Source organism: Carlito syrichta, unplaced genomic scaffold (genome assembly GCF_000164805.1).
Source record: "Carlito syrichta isolate Samal-C Ts95f unplaced genomic scaffold, Tarsius_syrichta-2.0.1 Scaffold304587, whole genome shotgun sequence".
NCBI classification, from domain to species: domain Eukaryota; kingdom Metazoa; phylum Chordata; class Mammalia; order Primates; family Tarsiidae; genus Carlito; species Carlito syrichta.
Genome location: NW_007248683.1, coordinates 37132 through 57004, shown reverse-complemented (window position 1 = coordinate 57004; position 19873 = coordinate 37132). Strand labels below are relative to the sequence as shown.

The following is a 19873-nucleotide window of genomic DNA, read 5'->3' as shown; positions in this document are numbered from 1 at the left end:
AGGTGTGGTGGCTCATGCCTGTAATGCCAGCACTTTGGGAGGCGTGAGGATTGCTTGAGCCCAGGAGTTTGAGACCAGCCTAGGCAACGTAGTGAGACCTCAGTCTCCACAAAAAAATATTTAAAAACTAGCTAGGCATGGTAGTATGTGCCTATAGTCCTAACTACTGTGGAGGCTGAGACAGAAGGATAGCCTGAGCCCAGGAGGTCGAGGCTGGAGTGAGCTGTGATCGTGCCACTGCACTCTAGCCTAGGCAACAGAGCAAAGACCCCAACTCAAAAAACAAACAAACAAACAAATAAATAAACCTCATTCAACAAATACTGAGCGTTAGTTGCCAGACTGTTCCAAGAAACATGAAACATACAAAGATTTCTCCCTTGGTGGAACTCATGTTTTACTAAGGATAGATAAATTGGCCATATTGGGCCACCATTATTTGCTCTTGTCAAGGTTACTAATAATCTCCACAACACAGAGCTATTCCATAACTACAAAAATCTCCCAGCCAGGCTCGGTGGCTCAGCCTGTAATCCCATGCCTTGGGAGGCTGAGGTGAGTGGATTGCCTGAGCCCACAGGTTCGAGACCTGCCTGGGCAACTTGGCGAGACCTCATCTCTACAGTAAATCAAAATATTAGCCAGGCATGGTAGCGCGTGCCTGTAGTTCCAGCTACTTGGAAGGCTGAGGTGGAAGGATCGCCGGAGCCCAGTGAGTCGAGGCTGCAGTGGCCGGAAGAGTGCCATTGCACTCCAGTCTGGGCAACAGAGTGAGACTCCAACTGAAAAAAAAAAAAAATGATCTCCCATGTGTCACATCCTTCCCTTTATAGTCACATCCATCCCCCTCCCACCCACTATCCCTAATCTCTGGCAACCACTAATTTGTACTTCATCTCTCATTTTGAGAATGTTATATAAATGAAATCTGAGAGTATGTGACCTTTTGAGATAGACTTGAAAAAAGTGAAAACTCAGCCAAATTCCATTGGGGCCCATCCAACTTATTGTGTGAATTGATAGTTATTTCCTTTATATTTCTGAGTAGCATTCCTTGGTGTGGTTGTACCACAGTTTGTTTAACCATTTATGCATTAAAGGACATTTTTTAGTTTTTGACTGTTACAGATAAAGCTGCTATGAATATTCATGTACAGAATTTTGCATGAACGTAAGTTTTCATTTCTCTGGGATAAATGCCCAAGAGCAGAGTTACTGTGTCGTATGGTGAGTACATTTTTAGTTTTAGACGAAATTGTCCAGCTATTTTCCAGAGTGGCTCTTCCATTTTACATTTCCACTGACATATATGAGTGTGATGGTTAATTTTATGTGTCGACTTGGCTAGGCTATGGTATCCAGTCGTTTGGTCAAACACCAGTCTAGATGTTGCTGTGAAGATATTTTTAGATGTGATTAACATTTAAATTGGTAGACTTTTGCAACTCGGTCTTTTGAGCCTGTATGAAGCCCCAGCTACTTGAGAGCCTGAGGAGAGAGGATTGCTTGAGTATGAGACCAACTTGGGCAACATAGTGAGCTCCCTACCATTAAAATAAACAAAAAAATAGTAATAATATCAATAAATTAGTAGACTTTGAGTAAAGCTAATTGCCCTCCGTATTGTGAGTGGATCTCATTCAATTAGTTTAAGGCCTTAAGAGCAAAAACTGAGGTTTCCCAAAGAAGTTCTAAGTTACCTGTCTACTCACCTGCCCTACAGATTGCAGATTCAGGACTATAACATCACATCTTACCTGAATTTCCAACCTGCCAGGCCACCCTACAGATTTTTGGACTTGCTAACCCCCATAATCACACAAGTCAATTCCTTAAAATAAATTTTTCTCCCTCTCTACCCTTTTATTTCTATTTTCCTGGAAAAGCCTGACTAAATCAATGAGTGACTGAATTCTTTTGCATCCTCACCAGTGTTTGATGTTATCACTATTTTAAATTTTAGCTATTTTATTAAATGTGTAGTGCTATCTCATTGTGATTCTAATTTGCATTTCCTTAATGAATACTGATGGACATCTTTTCGTGGGTTTATTTATTATCTGTATATCCTTTTATTTTCATTTTTAAGTCAGAGTCTCCCTCTTTCACCTAGGCTAGAGTGCAGTGGCACACTCACGGCTATCGCAGCCTCGACTTGTTGGGTTCCGGTGATCCTCCCATCTCAACCTTCCAAATAGCTGGAACTACAGGTTCACACCTCCTCACTCAACTAATTTTTTTAAATTTTTTTGTAGAGACGAGGTCTTACCAAGTTGCCCAGGCTGGTTTTGAACCCCTGGGGTTAGGCAGTTCTCTTGCTTCTGCCTCCCAAAGTGCTGGAATTACAGGCGTGAGCCACTGTGCCCAGCTTGTATATCCTCTTTGATGAAATATTTCTTCATGTCTTTTGCCCATTTTCTCATTGGGTTTTTTTTTTAACTGTTGAGTTTTTAGAGTTTTTTTTTTATATATTATAGATACAAGTTCTTTTTTCGGGTATGTAATTTGCAAGTCTTTTTCCTGTCTGTAGATTACCTTTTAATTCCGTCAGGTTCTTTCACAGAGCAAAAGTTTTGCATTGTGATTTAGTTTACCTATTTTTTTTCCTTATGTATTGTGCTTTCAGTCTTGTGTCATTTCACCAAGCCCTAGGCCCTAAAGATTTTCTACTGTGTTTCTTTCTAAAAGTTGCATGGTTTTGTGTTTAAATCTATGATCCATTCTGAGTTAATTTTGTATCAGCTGTGGTGCAGATTGGAGTTCTTTTTTGTTGTCGTTGTTTTATGCATAGGCAATTGCTCCAGCCCCATTTGTTGAACATACTCTTTTTTCCATTGCACTTTTTTCAATGATCAGGTGACCATTCTTTTGTGGGACTATTTCTGGTTCTCTGCTCTTTTCTGTTGTTCTGTGTCTCTATCTCTTCACCAGTGACTACACAGTCTTACTGTAGCTAAACAGTTGACCCTGAAACAAGGGGGTTAGGAGTGCTGACCTCCCCACAGATTAAAAATATTAAAAATTAAAAAAAAAAAGAAAATCCAAGTATAACTTTGGACTACCCAAAAAGTTTACTGATAGCCTACTATTGACTAGAAGCCTTGCCAATAACATAAATAGTCAATTAGCACATATTCTGTATGTTATATGTATTAAATACCATATTCTTACAATGAAGTAAACTAGAGAAAAATTGGTAAGAAAACCATAAGGAAGAGAAAATGTGTTTACTACTCATTAAGTGGAAATGGATCATCATAAAGGTCTTCATTGTCTTCATGTTGAGTAGGCTGAGAAGGAGGAGGAAGAGGAAGGGTTGGTCTTGCTATGGAATGTGGAAGAATAATTCACGAATAAGTGAAACTGCGCAGTTCAAAACCCTGTTGGTTAAGGGCTAACTGTACTTTGTAATTTCTCTCTGACCTTTTTGCTTTTCCATTTCTCTAAAAATGTTTTTGGATAGTACCAATTTTTTTTCCACCATTTTCTTTCGTTTCAATGCCTGTGTCATAGAAGGGTCCATGTTGTAAAAGAAGTCTTGACTAATTGAAAGAAACTCTTCTACCAGATTATCTAATGTCAGTTTGTTTTCTGGCACTGTTTCTTCTCTGTCTTCTTCCTTGTCATCTGGCACTGGTTCCAAAGCACTCATCTCCATCAAGTCATATTTTGTTAATTCTTCTGGTGTGATGTCTATTAGCTCTTTAACTTCTCTAAGATCTGTATCTTGACACCCTTCCTCTTCTACCTTTTTTGTCATTTTTTCAGTCTTTTTCATGATTTCCTTAATTGGCTCGAGCATGAATCCTGTGAAGTCATGTACAACATCTGGACACAGTTTTCTCCAGCAGACTTGATGGCCTTTATGGCTTTTTCTAAAACAGCAGTGATGTTTTCAATGGTGTAATCCTTCCAGACTTGCATGATATTTTCTCTGTTGGAGTTCCCGTTCATGATGTTGACAGTCCTTTCCATAGAGTACTGTGTGTGGTGAGCCTTAAAGGTCTTAGGATTACCTGATCTAGAGGCTGAATTAGAGACATTTTATTTGGGGGCAAGTAGACTGCCTTAACGCCTTTGGTTTTGAACTCATGGGGTTCTGGGGTGGCCAGGGGCATTACCCAATGTCAAAATAACTTTAACAGGGAGTCCTGTACTGGCAAGGTACTTCTTAACTTCAGGGAAATCAATAGAGCCAATCCAGAAAAAGAGTTTTCATTGTCCAAGACTTCTTGTTGTACAGCTAAGAGACTGGCAACTGGTACTTATCTTTTCTGTTCACAGCTAAGGGATTTGTAGCTTTATAGATAAAAATATAGTTCAGTTATTTTCTTAATGGCACCTCTGGGAACTCATCTGCTGCCCCTTGGTCTGTAGAAGCTGCTTCTGTTATTTTGACATTTTTGAAATCAAACTTCTTTCTAAAATTAACAAACCATCCTTTGCTGTCATTAAAATTCCATCTTTAGATCCTTCACCTTCCTTTTGCTTTAAGTTGTTATATAATGATTTCATCTTTTCTCAAATCATATTATATTCTGTAGGTATGCCTTCCCCGCCCCTCTTAGTTGGGGGTCTTAGGCTGGAGTGCAGTGGCACAGTCATGGCTCACCACAGCCTCAAATTCCTGTCCTTAAGCAATCCTCCTACCTCACCCTCCTGAGTAGCTGAGACTACAGACATGCACCACCACACCCAGCTAATGTTTTGATATTTTGTAGAGACAGGATCTCACTATGTTGCCCAGGCTGGAGTATGCCTTTCTTACAGCAATCCTGCACCTACATGAAAGCTGCACTTTAAAATACAAGATAAAAAGGTGTTTCACAAAAAGTACAAGATTTACACACATGCTGGTGTAGTTGCAGTGATGATGTCACAAATTTTCTTTTCTTTTTAAATTTTACAGTAGTCTTTATGTTGAATTCATTTTTTTTTTCATAATCAATATTTTTTATTTTGGTTTTGTGGGGTACAGTTAAGGGTTAGGTGTACAGTTATGTTTCATTCAGGCACCCTGTTTGAATTCATTATTTTGACATGGTGGGCAACCACAGCTGCAGACCTCAATCTGTGGTGCATATCAAGCAAATCCACTTTTTCTTGTGATATCATGACTTTTCTCTCCCTTTTGGGAGCACTTCCAGCATCACTAGTGGCATTTCATATGGGTCTATGGTGTTATTCAAGGTTTATGGTATTACATTTTTAACTGCAATACACAATTTACTAGAGAAACTACTCACACAGAGATGATTAGCATCACATGGCATTTTAAGTGGATCCTTGCAACCCTTGAGCTCCGAAGGACATCTTGGTTGCTTCTAAGTTCTGGCAATTATGAACAAAGCTTCTATAAACATCTGTGGGCAGGTTTTTGTGTGGATGTAAGTTTTCAACTCATTTGAGTAAATGCCAAGAAGCATGATTGCTATATCATATGGTACAATTGTGTTTCATTTTCTAAGAAACTGCCAAACTGTTTTTCAAAGTGGCCATACCATCAGAGAGGCCATGAAAGAATGATTCAAAGCCTGGCTCAAGAACCAGAGGAGTTATACCATTCTGCATTCCCACTAGCATTGAATTCCCATTCTTGGTCCTGTTGTTCCATATTCTTGCTATCATTTGATGTTCTTAATGTTTTAGATTTTGGCCATTCTTTTAGGTGTGTAATGGTATCTTGCTGTTTTAATTTGCAGTTCACCAAAGAAATATAGCGAGCATATTTTTGTATGTTTATTTTCCATCTATATGTCATCTTTGGTGAGTTGCCTGTTCATGTTTTTGCCCATCTTTAAATTGAGTTATCTGTTATCTTATTGTTGAGTTTTAAGTGTTCTTTCTATACTTTGTATAACAGTCCTTTATCAGATACGTTGTTTGCAAATATTTTCTCCTGGTCTGTGGCTTATCTTTTCATTCTCTTGATTTCATTCCTTTCATTCCACTGATGTAGTACACCACATTTTGTTTATCCATTTATCTAATGATGGGCACTTAGATTGTGTCTACCTTTTGGCTATTATGAACAATGCTACTGTGAATATTGGTGTACACATCTGTTTGAGTCTTTGTTTTCAGTTCTTTTGGGTATCTACCTAGAAGTGGAATTGTGAGTTATGTTGTAATTCTCTGTATTTAACTTTTTGAGGAACTGCCAAACTATTTTCTACAGTGACTATACTGTTTTACATTTGTACCAGCAATGCACAAGAGTTGCAATATTTCTACACCTTTGCTAATATTTTTTTTATTTTCTGTTTTTTTAGATAATAGCCGTCTTGTTGGGTGTTAAGTGGTATCTTGTGTGCTTTTGATTTGCATTTCCCTGATGACTAATGATATTAACAGTCTTTTCTTGTGTTTGTTGGCCATTTGCACTTTATTCTTCTTGTTTAGACTTGTTTTACCCATTATAGTTTCTTTGGCTTTCATATAAATTTTAGAATAATCTTGACTATATCTATAAAAATAATCTTGCTAGAATTTTAATAGGAAATTATGTCAAATCTGTATATCAGCTCGGGGAGAACTGACATCTTTACTGCATTGAGTCTTCTAATCCTTGATCACAATATGTCTCTCCATTTATGTAGTCAATTATCTTTGACTTCTTTCATGAGCATTTTGTAGTTTCAGCATACAAATCCTGTACATTGATTTGTTAGTTTTACACATAAGTATTAGATTTTTTTAGTGACTATTAATGTAATTGTATTTTAAATTTTGGTTTCCCTATGTATATAGAAAATACCATTGATTTTTGTATGTTGATTTTGAGTCCTATCACCTTGCTGAACTCACTCATTCTAGGTTTGTTTGTTTTTTGCAGATTGCTTTGTATTTTCTACATAAACCATAATGTCATCAGCAAATAGGAATAGTTTTATTTCTTATTTTCTGATCGTATTCCTTTTATTTCATTTTGTTACCTTACTGAGCTGGCTAGAATTCCAGTACTCTATTAAATAGGAGTGGTGATAGTGGACATCCTTGCCTTGTTCGGCATCTTAGAGGAAAGCATTCAGTGTTTTACCCATAAATATGATGTTAGTTAAAAGGTTTTTGTAGATGTTCTTTATCAAGTTGAGGAAGTTCCCCTCAATTCCTAATGTTCTGAGAATTTTATCATGAGTATTGAATTTTTTTTAGTATTGAATTTTATCAAATGCTATTTCTGCATCAATTGAAAGAGTTGTGCGAATTCTTTTTTCTTTAGCTAGTTAATATGGTTGATTACATTGATTTATTTTCAAATATTAAACCTACCTTGTCCCTCTTTAAACTTGCTTGTTCATAATATATAATTATTCGTATATACTGTGGAATTTTGTTTTTGCTAATATTTGGTTAAGGATTTTTGCATCTATATTCATGAGGAATATTGATCTGTAGTTTCTGTTTTTATACTCTCTCTGTCCAATTTTGGCATTAGGGTCATACTGCTTTCATAAAATGAACTTGGAGACATCCCTTCTTCTGTTTTCTGGAAGAAATTGTTTAAAATTGTTAATTATTTATAAAAAATTTGGTAGAGTTCTGTAATGAAACTATTTGAACCTGTAGATTTCCTTTTGGGAGTTTTAAAATTACAAATTTAATTTTTGTATTAGTTATAAGGCTACTTATGTTACTCTTTCATATTGGGTAAATTGCCATTTACAAGACATCAGTTCATTTTATCAAAGTTGTCAAACTTATTTGTGTGGAGTTCATAGTATTTCCTTATGATACTTTTTATGATTGCAGGATCTGGAGTATTATCTACTGTCAGTCCTGCATTGGTGCTTTGTCTCTTCTGTCTTTTTTCTTTGTTAGTCTTACTCTATAGGTTTGTCAATTTTGTTAATCTTTTCAGAGAACCAGCTTTTTGTTTCATTAGTTTCCTCTATTGTTTTTCTGTTTTCTATTTCATTGATTTCTGTTCTTTTAATTTCCTTTTTTCTATTTGCTTTGAGTTTATTTTTTCTCTTTTTCTAAGGGAGGAGCTTAGATTATTCATCTGAGACTTTTCTGATGTAAGCATTTAGTGTTGTAATCTTACCTCTGCTTTAGCTGTGTCTCACAAATTTTGATATGTTGTATTTTTATTCTTCAGTGTATATTTAAAGTTCCCTTTCTTTTTTATTTTTTTGAAACTTCCTCTTCAACCTATGGACTATTTAGAAACATGTTAGATCTCTGATAGATTCCCACGTTTGTTTTTCTAACCGCCATATATTCTTTTTCTATGTACCAAATACTGTATTATCCAAATGTCATTCATTATAAGAGGGAAAAATATTTTTACATGGTTACATTCTTGCCCTTGGAGATTTTACATTATGTTGTGTATTGCTTTTAATTCATTCATTTTCACTGATGAATAATTAGTGTTCCATTTTATGAATATCAGAACTTATATGTTTATTGTTCTCTCAATATATATTTAGATTGGCTTTTGTTTAGTTTTATGCTCCTCTGAATAATGATGTTGTAAACATTTTATTATATATTTCCTGGAGCTCATGCATCTAAGGTATATAGCTAGGAGTTAAATTGCTGCGTCATAGAGTATATGCATGTTCAACCTTTCAAGATTATGTCAATATTGTCATTATTTTTCAAAGTGGAGATTGTGTAAATTTCAGCAGTATTTAAGAGTTTTAACTCCACATGCTCATCAACTTTTGGTATTAGACATCCGATCTGCAGATATGAAATGATATCTCATTGTGGTGCTAGCATTTCCCTGATTTCTACTGAGATTTTTCATCTTTTCCTTTCTTTTGGACCATTCTGTTTTATTGTCTCTGATATTCCTACTTTTAGGTAAATCTTAAGTTCATTTTTTAAACTGAGTTTTCTTTTTATTATGATTTGTTGATTTATTGGAGTTCCTTATATACTCTGAATACTAATTATTTGTTGGTTTTATGTTTACAAATGTTTCCTCACTTATAGCTAACGTGTCTTTTTACTTCATGGTGTTTTGATGAACAGAAGTTCTTAATTTTACTGTAGTCCAAATATTGAAGTATTTTCTTTTTTTTTTTTTTTTGAGTTGGAATCTCACTCGGTCACCCAGACTGGAGGGCAGTGGCCGCTCCCAGCCACGGCAGCCTCGCCTGCTGGGGTCCGGCGATGCTTCCGCCTCAGCCTTCCAAGTAGCCGGAATTACAGGCATGCGCTACCACGCCCAGCTGATTTTTTGATTTATTGTAGAGATGAGGTCTCGCTGCCCAGGTGAAGTATTTTCTTTTATGGTTAATGCCTTTTGAAATCTTAAGAATCTAAATCTTAAAAAGTTTTGATCTCAAGATGAAAAAGACCCTGCCATATTTTCTAAAATTTTGATGTTTTGCCTTTAACACTTAAGGCATTTTTCCATCTATAGTTGATTTTTAGATGTCATGTGAGGCAGGAATTCAGTTTGATTTTTATTCCCATGTAGATAATCAGTTGTCCCAGCACCATTTATTAAATGAACTATCTTTTTCATATTATCTACTGTGCCATTTCTGTCATTTATCAAATATATTTGACATATTTCTGAGTGCTCTATTCTAGTCAGTTGATCAGCTTTAGTACCATAATTTCCTAATTTCTATTGCTTATTACTTCATCATAAGTCTTGACATCTGATGGGGCAGTTCTACCTCCTTTATTCTTTAATTTTATTTTAGAGATTAATTCATCCCTACTATTTCTCCTTTTTTCTTTTTTTGGTCAGAGTCTCACTCTGTCACCCAGTTTGGAGTGCAGTGACACAATCATGGCTCCCTGCAGCCTCAGTGAACTTAGGCCTTAGGCAGTCCTTTCACCTCAGCCTCCCAAGTAACTTGGACTACAGACATATGCCACCACACTCAGCTAGCTTTTTGACTTTTTTGTGAAGATGAAGTCTTGCTATGTTACCTAGGCTGGTCTTGAATTCCTGGGCTCAAACAATCCTTGCACTTTGGCCTCCCAAGTGCTAAGATCATAGGCGTGAGCCACTTTGCCCAACTTCTCCATTTTATAGAGTCATTCTTAGACTCAGCTTCATGGTCTGTATGATTCAAATTTATGCCTCAATAAAATTATGGATTACTATTTACCATGCACTTTCAGCATCCCTAGTGACTGCCTAAAAGCTTAGTCTAGCCCCACTGATCCCAAGGGTTTCTTGTCCATATAGGCTGGGCACTTGACTGTTCTCTTATTGTTTTATTTATATTCCTTGTGAGCTCCTGAAAGTAGGGGCAATATAATATCAAAATGTTTTCCATCAACGAAAAATCCATTCTGGGTATATCTTTTGCTTTGGTTTGGGAACACTTGTTTCAAATTATTCCTAACTCAGATTTTGTGCTGCTGCTTTTCTTGCTTTAATAAAGCAGCTGGTTGAATGTTGTCTCCCACCTGCCTGTGATAGAGAACAGAATTTGTGGTGTCATGCTACACTATCCCTGTTGATCCAAAGATACCACCGGAGCAGGAACAAGTATGAAAGACTTCCCAGTCTTTCCAAGGAAGCAAATGGGATGTGTGTGTGTGTGTGTTAAAACCAATCAAATGGATGTAAGTGATGAACTGCTCAGGATTTCTGGTTCCTTTTGGTTAGTCATAGTCTTAGACTTTACTAACCAGGAGACACTTTACAGTAGGGATTCATTTTAGGGATTCCCATGCCACAGGGATTCCAGAGTTATTGCCCTCAAGTCCACAATGCGCCAATTTGTAGGCTGGATAAATAATATCTTTTTTTTTGAGTCGGAGTCTCACTCTGTCACCCAGTCACCCAGGCTGGAGTGCAGTGGCACACTCACAGCCACTGTAGCCTATACCTGCTAGGCTTAGCCTATCCTTCTGCCTCAGCCTTCCAAGTAGCTGGAACTACAGATGTGTGCTATCACATCTGGCTAATTTTTTAATTTATTGTAGAGATGAGGTCTCATCAAGTTGCCCAGGCTGGTCTCATACCCCTGGACTCAGACAATCTTCTCACCTCTGCCTCCCAAAGTGCTGGGATTACAGGCATGAGCCACCACGCCCAACTAATCTAAAACTTTTTTACTATATTCTTTGCATGACTGCATAGTAATAATTCTGTATTCTAATTTGAAAACCTGAAGCATGGAAAAATTGGACAACTTGCCTGTATCCTTAGTATAAGTGCATCAAAACTTAAGAGTTTTAATCGCTGGACCAGAGTTCTAATCATCAGACTGAACTTGTGAGAACTTCCATTATTTGTGTCTTAGTCTCTTATGGCTGGTGCTCTCAGATGGATGCAGCAAAAACTTTTGTTAAATCTCTGTGAAGTCCCTGACACTTGCAGTACTATACTATATATCACTTAATTTAATGAGACCAAAGTTGTGATTCTGAGACCCATCTCAGGAAAAGCTAAGCATCTTCAATTTGTTCCAAAGCCCACCCAGCCAGCCATTTTTTAATCCATTCGTTATTATGAAGCACCTCTGTCAGGTTTGCAAATGTGCCCACATCCCATCGATGGTCAAGCTGGGACCAATCAGCACAAATCTATGTCTCCAATGAGACCTAGGTTTGGCAGCAACATCAGCTTGGTCTGCACAAAACAACACTTTTCCCTCCACTGACTCTTCAGGAATTTGGAGTGACCCTGGTGATTTGGTCAAACGATGTTCATTAGTCATTCCCTTATGCCTTTATATTTGATCTTCTCCAAAACTCTTGAGGGATCAGATGAATAGGAATGATCTTCTTTTATAAGTTGGGAAAGTCAAACTTGGAAGAGGCTTGTCTGAGATAACATAGCTGGTGAGGCCCTTCTAACACCAATGTTTAGGATCACCACAGCTCCTTTACTCTATTCTACCTCCAACATCTCCCTGCTTCTCTTCTCATTTCCTTTTCTCCTTTCTGTACCTCCCTTCTGTTCTCCTTTGCTTATGCATCCTCAGCTAGGTGATCTTTAGACATTAATGTTCCTCTAGGTGCCTGATACCCTCTTCTCTGTGCACTCTGAGCTCTCTTCCTAAGTGATCCCTTTTCTGTCTTCACTGATGATTCCCAAAAGTGTCCATTGAGCCCAGACTCATTTCTGTGTTTCAGATTTATCTGTCCACTTCCTATGAAGTATCTCTGGGTGTCTCTCAGGCATTGGTATCCATTTGTCCAAAACTTTACGCCATCATCTGCCCCTGACCTAGTCCATTTATTCCTGATCTAAGTGAATGGCATCTCCACGTACTAGCTGCACAAGCAGCTTGGGAATCATCTTGATACCGTTTCCCTTATTCCTGTATCCAGTCAGTCACCAGGTCATAGTAGTTCCAAAGTCAACATCTTTCTTGAGTCTGGCCTCTTTTTTTCCTGGCCCACTACCACTATCCAGGCTGAGCTCAGGTCTTCTCTTCTGTCTTCTGGGTCAGGAAGTAGTCCCCTGGCTGGGCTCCTCAGCCCTTCCAGCTAATGCTCTACCTTCACAGAGTGGTCTGGTCAACTTGGAATTCCTTTCTTGGTTCCCTAACACTCTTTTTAAAAAGGGAAAATATGCATTTATTATAAAATAACGTTTGTTTCATGGTGAAAGTAGAAAAATAACACTGTGAGCTACTGAAAGAGTTCTGGAGCTCAGTCTCTTTGAGGAATGGGGTGAGAAGCTCTTTTGTCATTCTGGGAGCTCACCAATATGAGGCTCTCTGTGCTCAAGTGGGACAGGTATGACAGCATTACAGGGGACACATGGTTCAGGTGCTGCTGGAAGCCCAAGGAGTCTAGCTGTTCCATATAAGATGCTTTGGCCTTGATGACCAAAGAGGAGAACTTAAGGTAAGCAGGAAATTGATTCTTTGTCAAAGAAGGACCAGGATGAGGATAACCTTGTCCCTCCCTATACTGGTATTGAAGAGTCTCTTGGGCTGATAGTCCTGGCTTAGAAGATGGTGCCCACTGGCCTTATGCTGGGTTGGTTGCCCAAACGTCTGTACTGAGGAAAAGCTGCACAACTTGATCCACTAGTTCTCGTGAACATGGCTAAAGTACCAGGTGTATGTGTGGTGTCAGCGTGTTGGCTGCTGGCTGAAATTTTTGTACTTCAAATCCTGTCCATACTGGGGAAAGTGGCCATAGTCCCCCTCAAGTGGCAGCTCTGAGCCACAGAAGAACAAGATGCTGTTTATGATGGCTTCTGGGCAGAGCACATAGGTCTGCTGCAGCGGGTATTAGGAAACCATCATAGCAGATGTGAAGGTCAAGACCACACTAATACTGAGTGGCATCTTTTGTTGGTAGAGGTTTCCCTTTGTACTAAAAAAAAGTTTAATTACTTCAATTCTAAGATGAAGGAGGAGCATCACCACATCTAGTATTAGGTTGGCTGTTGGATTTGGTAACTGGAGGCCTTTATAGAGAAATATGAAGAGTTCCAGCAGGAAATAGGTAGCGTAATAACATCTGTTCAGAAAGAACAGGATTTCCAAGGAGTTGAGGACAACTGATTACCTTTGAAACCTCACTCACAATGGCATCTTTGGTCCCTAACACTCTTAAAGTAAGTTGTAAAGTTCTTTTTCGGAGACAGAGTCTCACTCTGTCACTCAGGCTGGAGTGTGGTAGCACAATCATAGCTCACTGTAGCTTTGAACACCTGGGCCCAAAAGATCCTCCCACTTCAGCCTCCTGAGTAACTAGGACTATAGGCACATGCCACCATGCCTGGCTTATTTTAACATTTTTTGTAGAAATGGGGTTTCAGGCCAGGCATGGTGGCTCAAATCTGTAATCCTAGCACTTTGGGAGACCGAGGCAAGAGGATTGCCTGAGCTCAAAAGTTCAAGACCAGCCTGAGCAACATGGCAAGACCTCGTCTCTACAATAAATAAAAAAATTAGCCAGGTGTGATGGCGCATGCCTGTGGTTCCAGCTATCTGGAAGGTTGAGGCGGAAGGATCGCCTAAGCCCAGCAGGTTGAGGCTGCGGTGGCCAGGAGCATGCCACTGCACTCCTGCCTGGACGACAGAGTGAGACTCTGACTCAAAAAACAAAAGAGAGAAAGAGTGAAATGGGGTTTCAGTATGTTACCCAAGCTGGTCTTGAACTCTTGGCCTCAAGCAATCCTCCCACCTTGGCCTCCCAAGTGCTGGAATTATAGGTGCAGAATTCTTAACTGTCCTGTCTACTTCTTTAGCCTCACATCACATCAAATGACTTTCCTTTCCATCATATACTTGAGTCATGGAGGCCACTTTGATCTTTAACATTTCCCAAAGGAATAGTATGTTCTTGTTTGTAATGACCAAGTATAGTAGAGTTACAACATATGTACATTTATGTTACCCATTGACTTTTAGAACCTAATCTTCCCCTCCTTTGTATAACTCTTTCACCTCTTTTAATTTTCCAAACAAAGCCGTTGACAGGTATTAAAGTTTCAGGGGCTTGATTTTAATTAAATATATGGTGGGAGGTGCCTTGTAAATGAGTGGGAATGCTCCAGATGACATTATGCAGAGCCCTACTCAGAAGGACACATTCTGCATCCTCTGTAGAAACCAAGTGCTGAGTGCTGAGCACTTGTGAGTGCTGAATACTAAATCTTTGCTACAGTTAAAAGTGGAAAGGGTTTGGGCTTTACAGTTTGAATAGATTTTTTTCTTAGAAGCAAATTCAGGGGTGTTGTACATACCTAGGAAGTCCTATGGTTACCCCTAATTTGCTTTGTAGATCCTGTTCATTGCCAATCATCCCACAGTGACAGTGTGAACATGGGTACTAGGTGTGTGTTGTGTACACAGGGAGACCTCCTATCTGGACCCAACTTCTACAGCTTCCATTTGTATTCATGAGTTTAACTCTTGGAGTGTTTTGTGTATGCCAACATTTCTCTCTTTCTGTTCTATCTTGGACTTTGAACTTGACTCTACTATTTTAAACTGACTGATTCCTTTTTACTGATAATACTTTATAAGAAGTATATTTTTAGTCATGGGTATGTAGCAAAGTATGACTAAATATAGGGATATGCCAAAGAGCCTAAGTTTTCTGACTTATATGTTTCTTACTGATGATTTTTTTCTAAATTCTGTTGCATCTGTTCATATGTCTTTGTCACCTAAGGGGTGGGAGGAGGGAAAATATGAGGTAACAGCATGTAATTGCAGGTCAGTGGAGAAAGTAGTCTTTGCTTGGGCCTATGTAATTCTGCATATTAACTATAGGGAACCCACTTACCTGCTTATGTAAGCCATAATTTATAATATTACATTCATCAGTAAGAAAAGAATATTTTGATTTCCCATTTGCTTTATAATTTTTGGTTTATTGAGAGACTGGGTCTTGCTATGCTGCCCAGGCTGGCATGCAGTGGTCACTCACAGGTGTAACCAAAGCTACTACAACCTTGAACTCCTGGGCTCAAGCAATCCTCCTGCCTCAGCCTCCCAAGTATCTGGGACTACAAGGCATGTGCCACTACACCCAGCTTAGTCCTTTTTTTTTTTTAATGAATGCTTTATTTTGAGATAATTATAAAGTTGCATGTGGTGGTAAGAAATAATGCAATGAAATCATATGTATCTTTTTGCCCAGTTTCCCTCACTGGTAAATCTTGTAAAACTATTGGGCCAGAGGAACTGTAAGTACAGTATCACAATTAGAATATTGACATTGATATACTCAACTAACCTTGTTCATATTTCTCCAGTTTTACTTTTAACTTTCATGTGTATATTTAATTCTATACAATTTAGCTACATGTGTATGAGTACATTTTTAATTTTTAAAATTTCTTAATTGGTTGAGAACTGAAGCTGAGAGAAGGTATGTTATTTACTAGGTCCTTCTCCAACTCCAACAGTAAACAAGTATAATTCCTTCTCTTTCACATAATGTAGCTACCTGACTTTGGGCTTCTAAATCTTGGTTTAATCTATAAAATGTGATTCATAGTAGCTACCCACTGCAGCGTTGTTATAGGCCTGAAATGAGAAAATGTGTGTGATGGGTGCTCTGCATATTCCATGGCTTATAAAAGGAGCTCAATAAATGATCATCTCATTTTTAAAAAGTGAAATTTTAGCTGAGCACAGCAGCTCACATTTGTAATCTCAGTACCTTGGGAGGCCGAGGTGGGAGGATTGCTTAAGCCCAGAAGTTCGAGATCAGCCTAAGTAACATAGTAAGACCCTGTCTCTTCCTGAAAATTTTCAAAAATTAGTTGGGTATGGTGGCATGCGCCTGAAATCCCAACTACTCAAGATGCTGAGGCAGAAGGATCACTTGAGGCCAGGAGGTTGAGGCTGCAGTGAGCCGTGTTTGTGTCCCTGCATTCCAGCCTGGGTGACAAAGTAAGACCTCCAACTCAAAGAAAAAAGTGACATTTTAAACCTGAGAAATGAGAGTGTTTAGATTTTTAAAAGCTTTTCACAAGAGCATAGTATCCTAAATATTCTTAGGTGATAGGCTCTTATTCTTTTTTTTTTATTTGGAGTCTCACTCTGTCGCCCAGACTGGAGTGCCGTGGCACACTCACAGCCACCCCAGTGTCGACCTGCTGGGCTCTAGCGATCCTTCCGCCTCAACCTTCCAAGTAGCCAGAACTGCAGGTGCACTCTACCATTCCTGGCTAATTTTTTATTTATTGTAGAGACGAGGTCTTGTCAAGTTGCCCGGTCTGGTCTCAAACCCACGGGCTCAAGCAATCCACTCGCCTCGGCCTCCCAAAGTGCTGGGATTACAGGCTGAGCCACCGAGACCAACCTTGTTCTTTTGTGATAAACTAAAATCTGGCTTCCTGTAATTTTCCAAGTCTGCCCTTATCCATGTGACAACCCGTCTAGTATTTGAGAATAACCATCATGTTCCTCCTAAATTATCTTTTCCAGAGTAACTGTCCTTTAGCCATTCCTTATAAGATATAGCTTCCAGATCCTTTCCCATCTTGGTCTCCCTCTTTAAACAAGGTCAGATTTGTTGTTCCCCTCAAATGAACACAGAAACTCAGATGTAATCTGGCTAGCATATCCCAAGATAGGCCTATCTTCTCTGTAGCTGAGTTTTTTTTGGCAACCAGGTCACCTTGTTGATACACATACAGCTTATTCTTTTGTCTTCTGTTTATTTTCTAGATGAAAAATAAATGCAGAGCAGTTAAACACAACAAATTGAACGCACACTTAACCTTCATTCTCCTCTGTGACTCCATTAAAATGATAGTAAGAGGGGAAACATTTAGCAAATGAGAAATCAATGGAATGTTAAAGCCAAAAAGTGTGTGTGGCAGACTTAGTGGGTCAGAGGAACTGAAAGTGCTTCCCAGGGGAAAAAACTCCAGAGGAAGAGGATTTGTATTGTAGAACCCTGGAAGGGCTATTGTAGAATTGGAGACACCAAATACACTGAAAACAGGAAGATCCGTTGAAAATCTGGACAAAAAGCAGTTAGATGCCCATGCCCCTTCCCAACTCTTTCAGGAGGTAGAAGGTTTAGTCTTAGATATTGAACTAGACTCTCCAAATTTAGGCACGCCTATCATAAAAGAAGGGATGGAATATGGCGCTAAACTGAAAATAAGAACTTTAAGTTAAAGTTCTAAGTAGTGAGGTGCAGGACTATCCCTTTCTCTCACTCAGTTTTCGAAATATCTGCAAGCAGTGACCCCATGCAAGAGATTAGGAAATCCTGTTCTGATAAAGCTATCCCCAGAGAAAAAGTCTTAAAGATACTGGCTACTTCTAGGGATCCTCAATAAAATTACAGATTCTTATCTGATCACCCTAATGTGAAGTCCACACAGATTGATGCATACACAGAACTTTTAAACAGTTTTAAAAATATGAATAGATAGCCAAGTGTCATCAGACATTTAAAGAAAGCCTTTAATATAAAAGACAGAGGTCAAAAAAATATGGAAGATAAAATAACTCAGAGGAAACAGTAAAAGCAGGGAGGGAAAGAAGAAACAAATTTAATTATATAATACCTCAAGAGGAATTAGAGAAAATATTGCATTCATGAAACATGAACAAGATTCTTTTTGGAGGAAAAAAAAGGAATCTTCAAAAAACAAGAAGATTTCTTGGAATTAAAAATATGATAGCCAATACATAAAACTTCAATACAGAAAGATGGAAAAATAAAGTTGAAGAAGTTTCCTACATGATAGACCAAATGAAAATGATGGACAGTAGGAGAGAACAATAAGAAAATTTGAGGCTCATTCCAATAAGTTCAATACCTAACTAGTAAAAATTTAGGAATAGAAAAATGAATAGAAGGGAATAAATTAATTTTAAAATGATATGAAAAGATTTTTCCAGAACTGAAATTATGTCTGTAGATTGATACAGCACAGTGAGTGAAAGAAAACCAACACTAAGGTGAAGCACTGTGAAATTCAGAACTACAAGAATAAAGAGACAATCTTTTAAAACTTCTAGAGAGAACAGTCACATATTTAGGGTTAGAATTCAAAATGGCATTAGATTTCTCAAAAGCGACAAACTAGAAGATAGTGGAACAATGCTTCCAAAATTTTAACAGAAAAAAAGAATATTCCCAGCTTAGAAATTTTTAACCAAACTATCACCCAAGTTTGAGGGTAGTAAAAACATTTTCAGACATACTGTGCGTATACTTTTCTTAGGAAGCTCTGTTAGAAGATACTTTCCACTAGAACAAGTAAATAAATAAATGAGATCCAGAAAACAAAGGTTCCGATATAGGTGAGGTAAATGGAATTCCTAGAATAATAGAGTGCCAGTAGAGATGTCTCAAGAAACAGACAACTGGCCAGGTGCAGTGATTCACACCTGTAATCCCAGCATTTTGGCAGGCCAAGGTGAAAAGATTGCTTGAGCCCATGAGTTCAAGACCTGCCTAGGCAACATGGATCCCATCTCTATAAAATTTTTTAAAAATGAAAATTAGTTGGATGTGGCAGTGCATGCCTGTAGTCCCAGCTACTTGAGAGGCTGAGGTGGGAGGATTGCTTAGGCCCAGGAGTTGGAAGCTGTGGTGATCTGTGATCATGCCGCTTGTATTGCAGCCTGGGCAACAGTGAGATCTTAGCTCAGAAAGAAGTGAGCAGGGAAGGGAGGAGGAAAACAAATAACTGATAGAATACCTGATTGAACATAGTAAAAAAGATATTTAAACTCTAGGGAAAATTTTTAAATTATACAAAAAGCTAATGTAATATATTACACAACATGGCTTGGCTACAACTAATAGTCACATTAACCTAATAATGCAACTTTTAACATTAATTTAACCACAATTTGTCCTAATTATATTGGAAAGATGGGGAGAGTATGTGGAGTAATACATAAAGAAAAGTATCAGGACAAATTCCTAGTTTTCTAAATTCCAAATTAAATAAGTAATAAAATAGCTGTCTCTTGCTGTATAACAAATCACCCTAGAATTTAATGACTTAAGACAAGTATTTATTATCTCACAATTTCAGGAGTTCAGAAGCAGCTCAGAGGTTTCTCATGAGGTAACAGTTATCAGAAGGCTTGACTGGGGCAAGAAGATCCTCTTCCAGGTTCACTCAGCTGTAGAAGGAGGCTTCGGTTCCTCTTCATATGGGTCTCTCCTCAGGATATGTTATTTAGTCTCCCCTAGAGCAAGTGATCCAGAAAAGAGAATAAGAATTTCAGTGCCCTTTATGACCCAGCTTTGAAGGTGACATACCATCATCGCTTCTGCTATCTTCTATTGGTCATATAGACCAACCCTGACATGTGGGAGAGAACTGCACGAGGTTATAGGTACCAGGAGGCAGGATTCATTGGGGGCTATTTGGAGGCTGTCTACTACAAGTAATAACCAAAAGTGAGAGGTCAAGAAGTAACATCTACCAGCCGGGCTCGGTAGCTCAGCCTGTAATCCCGCGCTTTTGGGAGGCTGAGGTGAGTGG

At 38.4% G+C, this 19873-nt stretch overlaps 1 protein-coding gene and 1 pseudogene across 2 annotated transcripts in view; one reads left to right on the top strand and one right to left on the bottom strand.

The window, feature by feature from the left end:
* KLHL18 (kelch like family member 18) overlaps window positions 1-19873 on the top strand; it is a 56206-nt gene that overhangs the window by 14056 nt on the left and 22277 nt on the right. The window lies entirely within an intron of this gene.
* LOC103262664 lies at window positions 13049-14293 on the bottom strand (annotated as a pseudogene).